Source organism: Panthera leo, chromosome A3 (genome assembly GCF_018350215.1).
Source record: "Panthera leo isolate Ple1 chromosome A3, P.leo_Ple1_pat1.1, whole genome shotgun sequence".
In the NCBI taxonomy this organism is placed as follows: Eukaryota; Metazoa; Chordata; class Mammalia; order Carnivora; family Felidae; genus Panthera; species Panthera leo.
In genome coordinates, this window is record NC_056681.1 from 68,453,581 (window position 1) to 68,469,441 (window position 15,861).

Sequence of the window (15,861 nt, forward strand, 5' to 3'; positions counted from 1 at the left end):
ACCATGCTCTTGTAAATGAGATCTTCATTTGTCTATATGCTAGGTTCTATCTTGTGAGCTCAGCATACAAAATCAAGTAAGATAAATTCCTGACCTCGGGGAGCTTATAGTTTGATAATGAATTACATGGAGGGAGTTAAGCACCAGATGCCACTGGAGAAGAGGGACAGAAATCCTAAATCAAGGAAGGTTTTTTCAAGAAGATGGTGCTTAAGCCAGGATTTGAAGGATAAATGGAAGGTACTAGCTGAGGAAGGAGGTGAATGGCATCACAGGAGAAAAGAAAAACAGCTGGGAAGGGGCTCCAAGGGAAGGGGTGGTGGCCAGAGGTAGCTCAATATGTTTGCAGATCTTTTTTTATTTTTATTTTTATTTTTTACGTTTATTTTTGAGACAGAGAGAGACAGAGCATGAACGGGGGAGGGGCAGACAGAGAGGGAGACACAGAATCGGAAGCAGGCTCCAGGCTCTGAGCCATCAGCCCAGAGCCCGACGCGGGGCTCAAACTCACGGTCTGTGAGTTCATGACCTGAGCTGAAGTCGGACACTTAACTGACCGAGCCACCCAGGCGCCCCTGTTTGCAGATCTTAAACCAGTTGATATACATGGGATGAGGATGCATATGAGATGGTGCAAGGAGATTAGTGCAGAGGTAAACTCTGAAAGCCCTGTGACTAAGATTAGGTATTTGAATTTGAAGCTTGCAGAAACCAGAGAAAACTAAAGAACTGCAATCACATTTATGTATTATAAAGGTCTCTGCAGATCCTGAGTTGGGCGGGGGGAGGTGGAGAGGAGAGGAGTAGGCATAGAGAAGACAAGTTATATGGCAGCTACAGTTATTTAGTAAAGACACTAAAAGCATGAGTAAAAAAAAATGGTAAAGGGTGTAGAAAGTAGGGAAAAGGTGAAATTTAGAGCATGTGGTCACTAGGGGGTGAGCAAATGGGAGGTGTCCAAGATGACTCTCAGGTTTCAGATGTGGACAATGGGGTCAATTGGTGTTCTTATTTCCAAAGACAGGGAACAAAGGAGGAGGAACAGGTCTGAGGAAAAAGATAACATCAGGCTTTAAACATGTTCGTATTAAGTGTACATTTATCTTGATGAGCACTGAGTGATATATAGAACTGTTGAATCACTATATTATAAACCTGAAACTAACACTGTATGTTAACTACACTGGAAGTTAAAAAAAATGTTTGGATTAAGATCCATCTGGGCATTCAAGCAGAAAAAGCAGTTGGATACTTTCTAGGTTTAGTCAAGTGGTCCAATTAAAAATAACTCATTGAGAAGCTATGCATTTAGGTAAGACCACCCCCTACCCAACAGTGGAGAGGAAAAAACAAAAAAGGGAAGGAGAGCTAAGGATGTAGACCTGATGAACACCAAGATTTAAGGAAAGAGAACAGAGTGTGGTGAGAAGGCAAAAACAGAGAAAACCAGGACATAGTAAATTAGGATCCAAAATGTAAATATAAATAGCAGTTTTGAAAATGGAAGATGTATAGCCAACAGTGTCAGAGATCACAGAAAAGTTAAATGAGTAAAGGCTAAAACTATTCTCCAGTGACATAATATTTTAACCATTTATTGGTTTGTATAAAAAAATAGTAAGCATTATTCAAATTTTGAGATTGGCTTTTATCTGATATGTATAATGGTGTTTATGACTAAAAAGGAATTAATGTCATTACTTTTCTCAACTCACTATAATCTAGACACCTAGCCATACCTTAGAGTTCCCAGTGTTGGTATGTGAGAAATCACTTAATTCCAAATCCCAGTTCCTATGTATTATGTATCAAAAAAATGCCTTCCTAGAGAGACTGACAGAGGGGTTTATTACAGTTCAAATCATTCTAACCTTAAGATATCCCCCTCTTTTTTTATAACCACATTTCAGTCAGGAAATCTGTATTTTAGACCTAAAGATGTTACTAACTAATTGTGTGCACTAGGGAAATCACTTATACTCTGCACATTTTTATTCATAGGTAAATTTATAAGATTGGGGTCTTCAGTTATGGATAGATTGAGATAAATCATGGTCTGGGAGAGCTAACACATGCTTCTATACTGAACTTTCACTGGGTACATATATCCTTTCTTAGAGTTGCCTTTATACTTTTGGTATGAGTGGGCCTTTTGCCAACACAGTTTACAATGTCTGACTCCTAAATGCTGGTTTCATCTTTGCTTCACTCCTCCTACTCTATGTGTTAGTCAGAGTTCCTTCTTCCTCTGTACTTCCAAAACATATTTCATAAACCTCTATTATAGCATTTAACACATTTTACCCTAATTACAAGATGATGTGGTCCTTGGGACACAGAGTTTAATTATATTTAATGAACATCCCAAACATACAGACTGTGTCTGACACCAACTATTATTTGATAAATGTATAAGAATTCTTCAAGCAAAGGAACCAGATAGATCATGGTGTCTTCAGCTGGAAGAGAAGTGGCTAGCTTAGTTCATCCTGAACTCTGAATGAAACTGAAAGTCTACATATGTGTCACAGTGTACAGAATGGCAAGATCTCATGTGGCTCAGGACTCTACAAATGGCTTCCAGAGAAGCTTCATTGGGAAGTTCTATTTAATTAAATGGTGAGGCAGGATCACCAACAATGAAATCCTAGAGGACAGCCAGTCTATCCACTTTGAAGCAATACTTACTGAAGCATAACTCTTCTGGGTAGGGCAGATGGGGAGATGGATGATAACAGAATACCTAAACAACTGCTGGCTGACAGGCTCAAAGGCAGCAGGAAGGATGCTTTATTAAGTGCCTGCCACAGCACAATTACAAACAGGGCAGAACGACTGTGCATACAAAGAGCAATGACAGCAAGCTGGCTTACCTAGGGAAGGTCTGAAAGGCACTAAGAAAAAGCCCAAAATGAGATCTACCAGGCTAAACAAAGGCAGCCTTGACATGCACATGCTATTTTGAGATCATTCTTTTCTTGATCATTGCTACAAGACCCTAGGTGGTAGATGGATACCTCCTTGTATCAATGCATTGTGCATTGTTGTGTGTATATCAGGCTGCTAATAAATGTTTATGCATGATGATATACTTATCTGTTTTATAACCCCCATATAAATATATAATAAACTTTATAGTGTTATTTTCATATGAACAATGGCATACTGAATAGATATGCCATGTGAAATGTAAACTGTGAAACAGATTTAAGAAATATATTACAACCTTCCAATTCTTGATTATTTCATCAATTAGAATTTTATTTACCAATAAACTGAAATAATATGAACTCACTTCTCATAAATATTTTCATATATGTCAGGTATATTTTGGCTATAATTGGAAATCTAGTTACAAGGACTTAGTTCTTTAGATAATTATTTGTAATTAAATATCGCTCCCACTATAAAATGAATTCTGGTTAATCAAAATATTAGTCAATCTTCCTTTTATTTATTTTTTTAGCGTTCATTCATTCTTGAAAGACAGGGAGACAGAGCATGAGTGGGGAAGGGACAGAGAGAGAGACACACGCAGAATCCGAAGCAGGCTCCAGCCTCTGAGCCCTTAGGACAGAGCCTGACGCGGGGCTAGACCCACAAACCGTGAGATCATGACCTCAGCCAAAGTCAGACACCCAACCAACTGAGCCACCAAGGCATCCCTCAATCTTCCTTTTAGAGAGAATTTATAATGATGATAATGGAAACATCTTTAAAATACTAATTATAATTATAACAATAAGATCAATACAGAAATAAACACAGTCAAATCACTTAATAGATCTTGAGCATCTGCCATAGCCAAAAGACTGCACAAATGCAGGAAAAATGTAAAAATATCAATACATGACCTCAATGTTTAGTAGGGAAGAAAAAGCTGGAGTTACAAATAACAGTGATACAAGGTAGAATGAGGTACACGTGATAAGAGCTATGACAGTTTGCTAAGTTAATAGTGTATCAAGTTACAGTGACTATGTGAAGTAGTATAATTAGGAATTAGGTAACCATTCCTAGTTAAGCATTTGTTTCCAAAGCAATACACAAGACTGTGGGATGAGACTTGAAAATATGAGACTTATTCTCATCCTTCAGAGACAAATTTATCTTGCAAGTCCCATTTTAATAAATAGAATCCCCAGGAAGTAGTCTTGATGCTCTAAAATTCTGGAAAATAGTAGACAGATGCTCTGTTTAGAATCTAAGCAATATTTATTGAATATTACTTAACCCAGGAATTATACTAATTTCCAGAGTATTAACTCTGAATCTCACCCCATATAAAGTAGTTTAGCAGAAAAAATGAATAAAATGCCATTTAACACAGGAAGTAACAAATTTGTAAAACTTGATACCCTGACTAGCTATGAAATGAAAATATTAATAAATATAAAAAGGGACTTGACCTAATATACTAGAGCAGAATACTGTACCAGCATATGGCAAAAGAATGAGATTTCGCTCAGGGATCACTGCTTATCATTATCTCCCCTTTCTTTGTATCTCAAACCACACTTTGTGAAGGAAAATACCACCCAGTGCTAATACACCTGCTCTTTGATTCTAAGGATCCAGGGAAGTTCAGCATTAAAAATCAAATAGGCAACATTTCCTTTTTGTTATTTTCAAAGAAAGGGTGACAATTCTACCTCTTCCTAAGAGCTACTCAGCTGCAGATAAAGACCGTTTCAGACCAGGGGATAATAATTACCACTTCTAATCTTTTGACAGCCCAGCCTGCAGCTAAAATGACTGGCAGAACTCACTTTTTGGCTGCAAGGTAGGAGGTTCTCATACCAGTCTATACTCAAGCTGTTCTACATGACAACCCAAGGTCTGGAAGCAACCTGGAAACTATATTCAATAAGGCAGATGTTTTTCTATCTGATCTGAAACACTCAAAATCTTCAAAATACTATGAAGTTAACAAAGTTTTCCCCCATCTTCCCATGTCAGGATCATTTTGTAGACTTGCTGTAAATACTGGTTCCTAGGTTCCATCTGATTTCTACTAAATCAGGCATTCTAAAGGGGGAGACCAGGAAGCTGAAATTAATCTGCTTCATATGTATAAATTTGGGACTCACGCATCTAAGTTGGGGGATGTGCCATGGAAAGATCAAAAACATCCAGAAAATAATTGGAAAATTCAAATAGAGTTGTCAACTGAGAATGTCAAAAATCATATGCCAATAGCAAGCAGTTATCATTTCTTGAGTATTACTATATGTACAACATTGTTCATATAGAAATGACCCTCTAATTACATTGCAGATAAACTAAATTGGAAAGGGCTCCTTAAGAGACTCATGCTTATGAAATAGAAACACTGCCACAATGAAGGAACATAATAGATGGTTTCCACACATAAATATGGTTAATTACTGCATCAGAGCCTTGGAGCCTGTGAGGATGAAAAGAAAATCTAACAATAATCCAGGATTTCACACAAGCTGCCTTCTGACACAACCAGAGCTCACCTGCCAGGCCCCATCTCTGTCTCCTCAAGATATTACTTTTATATCTATTCTGAAATCATCACCTTCTACAAGTGGCATCTGACTATTGCCTGCTGGGATTTTGTGGTCGATTCATAAAGAGTATATGGAGAACTGTATTGTAAAACTTATAGGGTTTATAAGCTACTTTTGAAAAGTAAGAAATTCAGACTATTTCAAACTATCCAGGAATAAATTTCCCTCATGATACTCTGAGAAACAGGGAATGGAAACAAGTGAACATCTCATCACATCTCAGCAAAGCTCCACAAGGTAAATGCTTTCTGTACAACACCATTGTGAGAAGACCCTGTGCACATGAACTTGTCCTTAAATTTAGGATCTGAAAAGGGGTAAATGATATACTTAGGTAGGACTAGCTATAAAAATGAGACAAAATAGGGGCGCGTGGGTGGCTCAGTCGGTTAAGCATCCGACTTCAGCTCAGGTCATGATCTCATGGTCCATGAGTTCGAGCCCCGTGTCGGGCTCTGTGCTGACATCTCAGAGCCTGCAGCCTGTTTCAGATTCTGTGTCTCCCTCTTTCTCTCTCCTTCCCCACTCGTGCTCTGTCTCTCTCTTCTCAAAAATAAATAAACGTTAAAAAAAGAATTAAAAAAATGAGACAGAATACATTCACCCTGAAATTTCAAATAAACACTGCATACATATATTTTTGTTCTTCATAAGGAATAAAGAGAAAAAGGAAAACAGCAACATGGAAAATGTAAAATATTTTATAATAAAAAAATGAAGGAAGTTGTATAGGATAAGCATACTGGAGAACATGATCTACAAGAAACCAAAGACAATTTTATATATGCTTTGCATTCTTAATGAAATTTAGGAAAAAATTCAGTCTAGTAAATAATACACAAAATCTTACATTAAGATGTTTTCAGAATTAAGAAAATAATGCAGGAAAGCCAAAAGCACCAAAGGAGACTTAAAACTCTGTATTGTGTATATTACAAAGAAATTTCTTTATTAGAGAAACTTAAATCAATAAGGAAAAATTTAATCTTTCAATAGTGAAAGAAAACTTGAGAAATGTACTGTTGTGGGTCACCTCAGTCTTTGAGAGATCAATTATGCCAAAGATAAATAAGAAAAAGATAAGTACAAGGTATAATGAGAAGCTTTACCTTGCTGCATTATCATGATATGCTGTAGACTAGGAGTCAGAAAAATAAGTCCAAATCGGGTTTGACACCTATTTTTATAAATAAGGTTTTATTAAAACAGAGGTTCACTTATTCATTTAACTGTTATCTATGGCTGCATGTATAATACACTAGCAGAGCTGAGTAGTTGTGATACAGACCATATGGACCACAAAGCCTAAAATATTTACTATCTAGGGGCACCTGGGTGGCTCAGCCGGTTAAGCGCGGACTTCAGCTCAGGTTATGACCTCACGGCTCATGAGTTGGAGCCCTGCTTCAGGCTCCGTGCTGACAGCTCAGATCCTGGAGCCCGCTTCAGTTTCTCTCTCTCTGTCTCTCTGTCTCTGTCTCTCTCTCCCTTCCTCCCTCCCTCTTCAGCTCATGCTCTGTTTTGCTCTCTCAGAAATAAACATTAAAAAGAATTAAAATATTTACTATTTCTTCACAGAAAATGCTTGCTGACCCCTCCCCTATACCACTGGATAAATAGAAATGTTAGTGAAGTAGCAGATCCTGAGTTTTCTAACTTTTAGATGTCACTCTGTCATATACGTGTCTTACAAAAGCATTGAAGGTGTTTATTACCCACTGCCACCAAATCTAATCAGCATATCACCAATATGGTGGTGAGAAAAATGTCCTTCTGGATATTAACAAAGATCCTGTTGAAATTGACCATAACATAGAGTGGGAGAGTTGGCATAGTTCTGAGGTAAAAAAATAAATAAATAAAGATAAATTGCTGTTTATGCCAGTTAAAAGACTGTTTCAGGTAGGTTTTTTTTCTAATTGGTATAGAGGATATGTGCATTTGACAGATGAAAAAGGCAGCTTCAATTGGTGACACTTTTAAATTAAGTTTATGATAACCTATTGTGACTCTTCTATACTAGTCAAATGGGCATATTCAATGAAGCTGTTTGAGGAATCACTGCCATCTGCATCGTATTTGATGAAAATTCTTCCTGGGATATAAATAGTTCTGATGTAAAAAGAGATTATTGTGATGGATTACTTCCAGAGGATGATGTCAGCAAGATGGTGATGAAGAAAGCCCCAGACCCTCCTTCCACCCACAGAAATACAGACTTAACAATACATGGACTAATTCCCTGGAGAAATGGAGAAAACATGTTAAGAAGCTCCTGTAACCCAGGTGAGCATGAAACCGGAGACATCAAAGCATGGTGATCTGCAAGAAAATTCCCAGTACCTGGTTCTACCCTGAAGATGGAAAGAGAAGACTAAAACATGTACCAAATATTTTGACCTGTGTGGAGGCAGGGAGGGGGCTACCCAAAGTACTGGCTTCTGTATTGCCTGAATCTAAGCACTGACAGGACAGAAAGTCATGTTGGGGGCTACTAAGAATAAAGTTGATGGTTTGGATTAGCACTCATTTACTAGCCATAATCTTAGCGTAGAATGAAAAGAAGAAAACTCCTGCTTCTTCCTGGGAAATGAAGGGCTTGAAACATGAGTCCAACATTCTATCTTTACAAGGAGCTTGCCAAGGGACTGGTTTCTGTCATGACTGTTTCAGAGCACTAAGGGGACCCTACATACTCTAGATGCCTGGGAGCCACTGAGAAAGAAATCTGGGAGAATTGATGCTGCTCAAATGTTCCTAAATCAACAAACTTGAAAACACCAACAAGGCATATTCTAAAAAGGTAATTGACAAGGTAATCCCATTACAATAGCATCAAAAATAATAAAATACCTAGGAGTGAACTTATGAAGGAGATGAGAGACTTATACACTGAAAACTATAAAATGTTGCTCAAATTGAAGAAGACACAAATAAATAGAAATACATCCTGTGTTCATGGATTCGAAGACTAAATATTGCTAAAAATATCCATAGTACTCAGACTGATATATAGGTTCAATGTAAGCTCTATCAAATCCCAATGGCATTTTTGAAGAAATAGAAAAAATGATCCTAAAGTTCATATAGAAACACAAAACACCTTGAATATCCAAAACAATACTGGAAAAGAAAAAAAGCTGGAAGCCTCATGCTTCTTGACTGAAAAACATATTACAGAGTTACAATAATCAAAACCATATTGTACTGATATAAAATGGACACATAAACTGATGGAAAAGAATAGTGATCCCCAAAACAACCCCACTCATATATAGTCAAATGCTGTTTAACAGGACAGAACACTGGGGAAATAATAGTATCTTCAATAAATGGTGTTGGAAAAATTAAGTATCTACATGCAAGAGCACAAAATTGGGGCCTAACCTTACAACATACATAAAATTCAACTCAATATAAATTAAAGAGTTAACATAAGACCTGAAACTATAAAACTACTATGAGAAAACATAGAAAAAAAGCTTCATAATATTGGTTTGGCAAGATTTCTTCAATAGGACACCAAAAGCACAGGTAACAAAAATAAAAATAGACAAATGGGACTACATCGAACCAAAAAAGCTTTTGTACAGCAAAGGAAATAATCAAAAGAGTGAATGGCAACCTGTGGAATGGGAGAAAATATCCACAATACATATATCTGATAATGGGTTAATATTCAAAATATCTAAGGAACTCCCACAAGTCAATAGCAAAATAATAGTTTTCTTTACTTAAAAATAGGCAAAGGACTTGAATAGACATTTCTCTAAAGAAAACAAACAAAAAAGAACAACAGCTATATAAAAAGATGCTGAATATCACTAATCATCAGGGAAGTGCAAATCGAAACTACAAAGAGATATTATCTCAATGAGATATTATTAAAAAAACAGAAAATAACAAACATTAGTAAGGATGTGGAGAAATCAGAACTCTTGAGTACTGTTGGTAGGAATTTATAATGGTGTAGCCACTATGGAAAATAGTCTGGAAATTCCTCCAATAATTCAAAACAGAGAGGTACTATATGATCCAGCAATTGCATTTGTTGGCATTTGTCCAAACAAACTGAAATCAAGATCTTGAAGAGATATTTGCACTCCCATATTAATTGCAGCATTATTCACAATAGCAAAGGGGTGGAAACACCTAAATGTCCATCAAAATAAAAGAATAAACAGATTACACACACACACACACACACACACACACACACACACACACACACACAAATGGGTTATTATTGTGTCTTGTAAAAGAAGGAAATCCTGTCATAAGCTACAACATGGGGAAACCATGAGGACATTATACTAAGTGAAGTCAGTCACAGGAGGACATACTATGCATAATTGTACTTATACAAATATCTAAAATAATCAAACTCATAGGAGCAGAAAGTAGAATGGTGGTTGCCAGGGACTGGAGGTGGAGGGGAAACAGAATTGCTCTTCAGTGGATATAGAGTGTTAGTCATGCAAAATGAAAAAGTTCTAGGGGGTAGGGGGACTGGGTGTCTTAGTTGCTTAAGCATCTGACTCTTGATCTTGGCTCAGGTCTTGATCTCAAGCCCCGTGAGTGTGGAGCCTACTTAAAAAAAATGTTCTGGAGTTTTGCTTTATAACAATGTGCATACAGTTAGCAATGCTATAATGTGCACTTAAAATTTTGTTGAGAAGAGAATTCATGTTACGTGTTTTTTACCACAATTTTTTTTTAAGTGGATCTCACAGTTCCCAGTTCTGCTGAATACTGTCACTGGTTACCTGTGGGGAGCTGCATGGTGTGATATGAGGGGGGAATCAAGACTATAGTGAAAGGTATTTTTATTTTTACTCTCTATATAATGATGTTTTCTTAAATATGCAAAAATAATCATGTATCTGTTCATGTATTATTTTGTAATGTGTAAATAAAAGAACATGGATCTCAGTTTAAAGAAAAAGAGAGGTGTATTACTTCCAGAGTATTTTACTTGCCCCTTCTAGGATAGTAGACTTTATTCTTTGGGTGAGTGAGATAATGTAAGGATCCTCCTCATGGATGAGTATGTTTTGGATGTATCCAGAAATTGAGGAAATGACCCTTAGGTGCTTTTGCACACTCACTGGGTCCACTGTATAATGGTTTTAGGCCAAAATTTTGCTTATCTCACTTCCATAAATGTCCTCTCTGTGGGTAGGCCAGAAAATATTTCACTTTTCCAAGGTTTATCTCAGTTCGAAATTACCATCTATCCTGGAAAAGTCTGTTTCCCTCTTTCTGAGATATAGTCAGTGTGATGAATAATTGCAGATGAATAATTAGCAGAAGAATAGAAAGAAAATTACTGGCTATACCTATGGAAACAAGATCAGGCTGCCTCTTTGGGTACAACATTCCAGGTATACAAATTGGCTCAGGTTTGAAAATTGGATGAGAGGCTATGAAAGCAAAACTATAGAACAAAACTGTTCTCTTTCCACCAGAGTTATATTTTTTGTTTATATGAATCATGCAGGATTACATTTGTTAATTTTCTAGTGTTAAACCAGTTTTCATTACTAGAATAAACTCAACTTGGTCATACGTTATTAGACTTCTCATATCTTAGAACTATTTTCTTCTATGTTCACAAGTGAAATTGGTATGTCATTTTTTTGTTGTTGTTGTTCACAAAATGTTCTTCTTAGGTTTGGTACCAAGGTAATACCAGCTTCATTATATGAATAGAGTAATTTCCTCTTTTCTTCCAGGAGAGATTGCATAGATTTTTTTTTCTTTAAATATTTTGACAGAACTCTGGGGAATTTACCTCTGGCTTAACTTTTCTGTGCACAAATATTTTTGACTAATTCAATTTTTCTAATATCTATAGGTCTATGAAGCTTTCTATTTTTTGAATTACTATCAGTGATGTTAATTTTTATAAGAATTTGGTCCATTGCATTTGAGTTTGAAATTTACTGGAATGACATTTTTCATAACATACTCTTATTACTGCTTCATATGTGCAACATCTGTTGTCTAAATATTAACTTCTGATTTTTGGTCTTGTCTTCTGTGTTTTAATTCAATTTTACCAGAGGTTTGTCATTATTATAAGTCATTTATAAGAAACAATTTTGACTTATGTATTTAATATATGTCTCTTATTGTTTTTATTATTTCCTTTGTTCTACTTTCTCTGTATTTATTTTGGATGTCTGAACAGTTATTGGGAAAGATATAAATACCTCTATTTTTAACTATTCTATTGCTAACATTTACAAATTTGTGTAATACAGATGGTACCCAGAAGAGCAATGCTAAAAGAAAAAAAAATACCAAGCAATCCAAAATGTGTGGCTGTCTTTTTGTGATTGTTGGAAATCAGCAAGGGGAGGCAAGCTGCAGGGTAGCAGACCTTTGTTATACAGACAAATGTTTCATTACACTGCTGCTTAAGATACTTTGAAAAGCAGACTTGAAAAATTATAGACCTGCAAGTTATAGAGCTTATAACTGTAGAATTGACGTGAAAACCTCAGAATATAGGTCTGTTAGTTTCTTTTTGTTGATTTTTTTAAAGTTCTACCAGTGACAGTACAACGTAGGCTAGTTAGAACAGGTTTCTCTGAAAAGGTAGAGTTTGTAGCAGGTAAGACTGTAGCCTCACGTTTTGCCAAGCAGTTCCTACCAAGAGTTTTCAGCCAGACAATGAAAACGAGCTCAGGGGCAAAACTGAGATTCAGATGTGGAGCGCTGAGTCCATTCAAGTTTGAGAGAAAAAAAAGCCAGTAAATTAAAGACCAGTATGTTTAAGTATAAAAAATATCTTTTTATGACATTTTTACTTATGATTACCTGCAGACAGAATTGACTAGAAGCCTACTAAAAATTGTATTTCCAAAGAAACAAACCACCTACAGAAGCTTATTATTTTCCTAACCTTAAAGCAAAACCCTATCTCGAACCTGCAATCATGATGTGGACTAAACTAGCTTCTAAAAAAATACTTTTCAATATTTTCATTATGAAGGGTAAGGACAAGGAAAGTGTCATAAAGGACTAAACCAAGGACCATAATCACAAATATCCAGAGGGCATTATAATGAGCTACTTGGGTTATCCAAGGAACTTAATTCAGTACAAGACAGATTTTTCTCCACTTTTGCCCAGTGAGATTTGATGGTTGTGATCATTCAGTAACTGCTATGAATTTCCCATGCTTTCTTTAAAAAAAAAAACAGTTTTAATCAGTTTTAAATTCTTGTTTCACCATTTTATATTGGCATAGAGGAGAGAAAAAGACATTTCCTCTATGTTTTAATATCCTAAGCATGATGAGCCACATCAAGAAGAATGGTCTCCTTTGGGATATTCACTCCCCCTAAAAGGGAAACAATTCCAAAGTTGCATCCAGGTCAAAGTCCATCTCTGGGTAGGTAATATTTGGCCCTCTCCATCAGGTCTTGATGTGGCTCCTTGTGTTGTGGTTTGATGTGTAGGAAGAAAGGAATTGAACCTATAGGGGAGAGACAAGTGGTGGGCAACTTGGTTTTTTGTGGGGGTTTTGTTGTTGCTGTTGGTGTGTGTGTGTGTGTGTGTGTGTGTGTGTGTGTGTTTAGGGGAGAGACAAGATTGAGAGCAGATCATCACATACCCATTCTACCCTTCTTCTATAGAACTTGAATGAGGCATATGGCCGCACAGCTATAAAGACAATTTCTAGTCTCCCCTGCATCAAATGTGCCTGTGTCCTCACCAATGGATTACAAGTTGAGGTAATCAGAACTTCTTTTAAAAGAAGCATCATGCCTGCCCCTTTCCCTTTTCCATTACCTTTTCCTTCTGGTTGGCTGAATGTAAATGGCTTAGCAAGAGCTGAAGAGAAGTTATGTAATATTGGCAGATATATAATGACCTAAATAAAGGGTCTTGGTCTTTGCTACAATGAAACCACCATATAAGCCCTAGGCCATTTATTTTTTGGATTACTATGTAAGAGATATACAAACTTTTACTTGGGCCTATATTATCAGAAATGAATTTATTCAGTGACTAGTATAATGCTAATGGCAGTAATTATGATGTCTGTGTTTATGTGACTAAAATGTTTACCATTCTTTCTTGCACACATTTAGCATCTTTTTGTTTAAATTTAGAACAGCACTGGAAGCTGGTGATGAAGAGGAGCCCTTCTCCCTTTTGATGTGAAACAGATACAATGTCAAAAAAAAAAAAAAAGACACCACACAAACAAACAAAAAAAACAAACCAAAAACCAAGATTACTCCTTATAGAAACTGATCTGTCCACTGCATTTCTTTCCCTGGCATTAATAGTTCACCAATATTATTTGAGGCTATGTTTCAGTGGTTATTGTAGTTATTGTTTTCTCCCTTATCTCCCTGAATTTAGTAAAATCTTTGCTCTACATGGTACTGATATGATAAATCACATTATACTCAAGCTCTCTGGAAATGAAACCGCTTGCCTTTAAGATATCAAATTCTACAGCAAAGCCCTTCCCCCATCTACCACTAACCTTTTGGCTTTCCTCAGTCTTTGACTAGTTGGAAATAATATTTCTCTGGTGCTGACACTGCAGAGGATACAGAAATTCAAACTGCATGAAGGTTGATAAAAATGAATTTTATCAGGAAAGTGAGAAAGTGTTCATATAAATGAACTTTAGATAGCTATAGAGAGATAATCTGGATATTTAGCTGAGAGATGAATACTTAGATTACTATACTAGAGCAGAAGAAAATTCATTTTTTCTTCTTGGATTTTGTATTACATGTAGAATTTCAAAACTCTTGACCTCCAAAGAACTTCCAAATGCATCTTAATACCTCATGATTTTATTTGGCTTATTTTCTACTTCCAAGAACATTTGTACTCTTTAGGAAGATAAAAAACTGAGTTACAAGGCATGTACAAGGTCATATTTTGAGCCACTAGTGGAACTTGGACTGAATTTTTGAACACTTTCTCAAACCAGTTGAACTCAATTTTCACTGCATTGTACATGCCAAAAATTTTTCGATACTGTATAGGAAAAATTATTTTTCTTATCTTGTTTTTAGTTGGTGTGTTTCCCCCCACCCCTACACAGTCTAACCTTTGGCATCCCATTTCTTGCCCTTAGGTTGTATGTGTGCACTACACAGCTTATCACATTTAAGGTACATGCACATGGTGAGTTCAAATCACTGAAGCTTACTGAGCATGTCAGTGTGAAATGCTGCAAAAGAGGAAAGACAGCAAGAGATTATTCCTGATGCTGGTGAGCCCAGATGTGTCCTCTAGATGTCCTACAGATGTTACCTAATAACTTTAAGAGGCTATTTGTAGTGATAACTGTGATAAATTAAATGTGATCAATTAATATTTTGATCAATTCTATTTAAATGAAATGAAAACTCATTTTATAGCCAATCATCCTGGTACAGATCGGATGGTATTAAGGCATTAATTCTCTTTTTTTGAGCAGTTAGCAACACACCTTCCATTTCCTTGCTATCATACTTTTCCAGCATTTGGCTACTCTTAACAAAAAGCATAAAAGGCTTCTCTATTCTTTCCCCAAATTAAACCTTCCTTCTTCATACGTCAAAGAAAAGAGAGTTCAAATTCTTTTCCAGCTCTTTTTTATTAATGCTTGAGCAAAGATATATGTTTTCACAAGCACCAGTTAAACCAGAAAGAGAAGAATTTCCCAGTGATTCAGTGGATCCATCAATCAATGCTGTAAACTTTTTCAAATTTATGGTATGTTAAATTACAATTATAATTATTATTAAAGAAGGCTCTCTGAGACCAAATTTTTGCTTTATTCATTATCTATCCTTGTCTCTCCCACAACCATTCACCCACTATTTAGAAGACCTACTTCTATGCTCCTCTGCTCTATTTGTAACTAATAATAATTAATTATAAAATATTTTGCTACTAATGAGCTAAATCAAACTCATCACTTCCTCTTTCCTGAATCTAGCTTGCTTGTATTTAAATTACTCTCTTGCTGCCTTTCAAATCACTTGAGGCTGGAAAACTTTTCAATGTTCTATATGCATTTATAATATATATGTGTACAAATGACTAATACATGTAATACATATGTATGATACATATGTAATACAGATGTAATATATATAGGTATGCTTCTATCCCTCCCCTCCCCCTCCCTACTCTTTGTTCTGGTATTATACTAATTTTATGAAATTCTTTATCTTCCTTGTTTGTTGAGGTACCTTAATTTGGTGGGGGGGGGGGCTTTGTTATGCTGACACTGTGCAAAGCTATAGTTAAAAATATGTAAACATCCTGCATGATTGAAATACACAAGGTTCAACTC

At 36.1% G+C, this 15,861-nt stretch overlaps 1 long non-coding RNA gene across 1 annotated transcript in view; it reads left to right on the forward strand.

Annotated features, from left to right (window-relative positions):
• LOC122215026 overlaps positions 1–13,856 on the forward strand; it is a 29,673-nt gene extending 15,817 nt beyond the window's left edge. Inside the window, exons 3-5 of the long non-coding RNA XR_006200199.1 lie at positions 10,259–10,357; positions 13,184–13,282; positions 13,664–13,856. This is a non-coding gene — a long non-coding RNA (uncharacterized LOC122215026). The remainder of the gene's footprint in view (positions 1–10,258; positions 10,358–13,183; positions 13,283–13,663) is intronic.
• Positions 13,857–15,861: the final 2,005 nt, after the last annotated feature.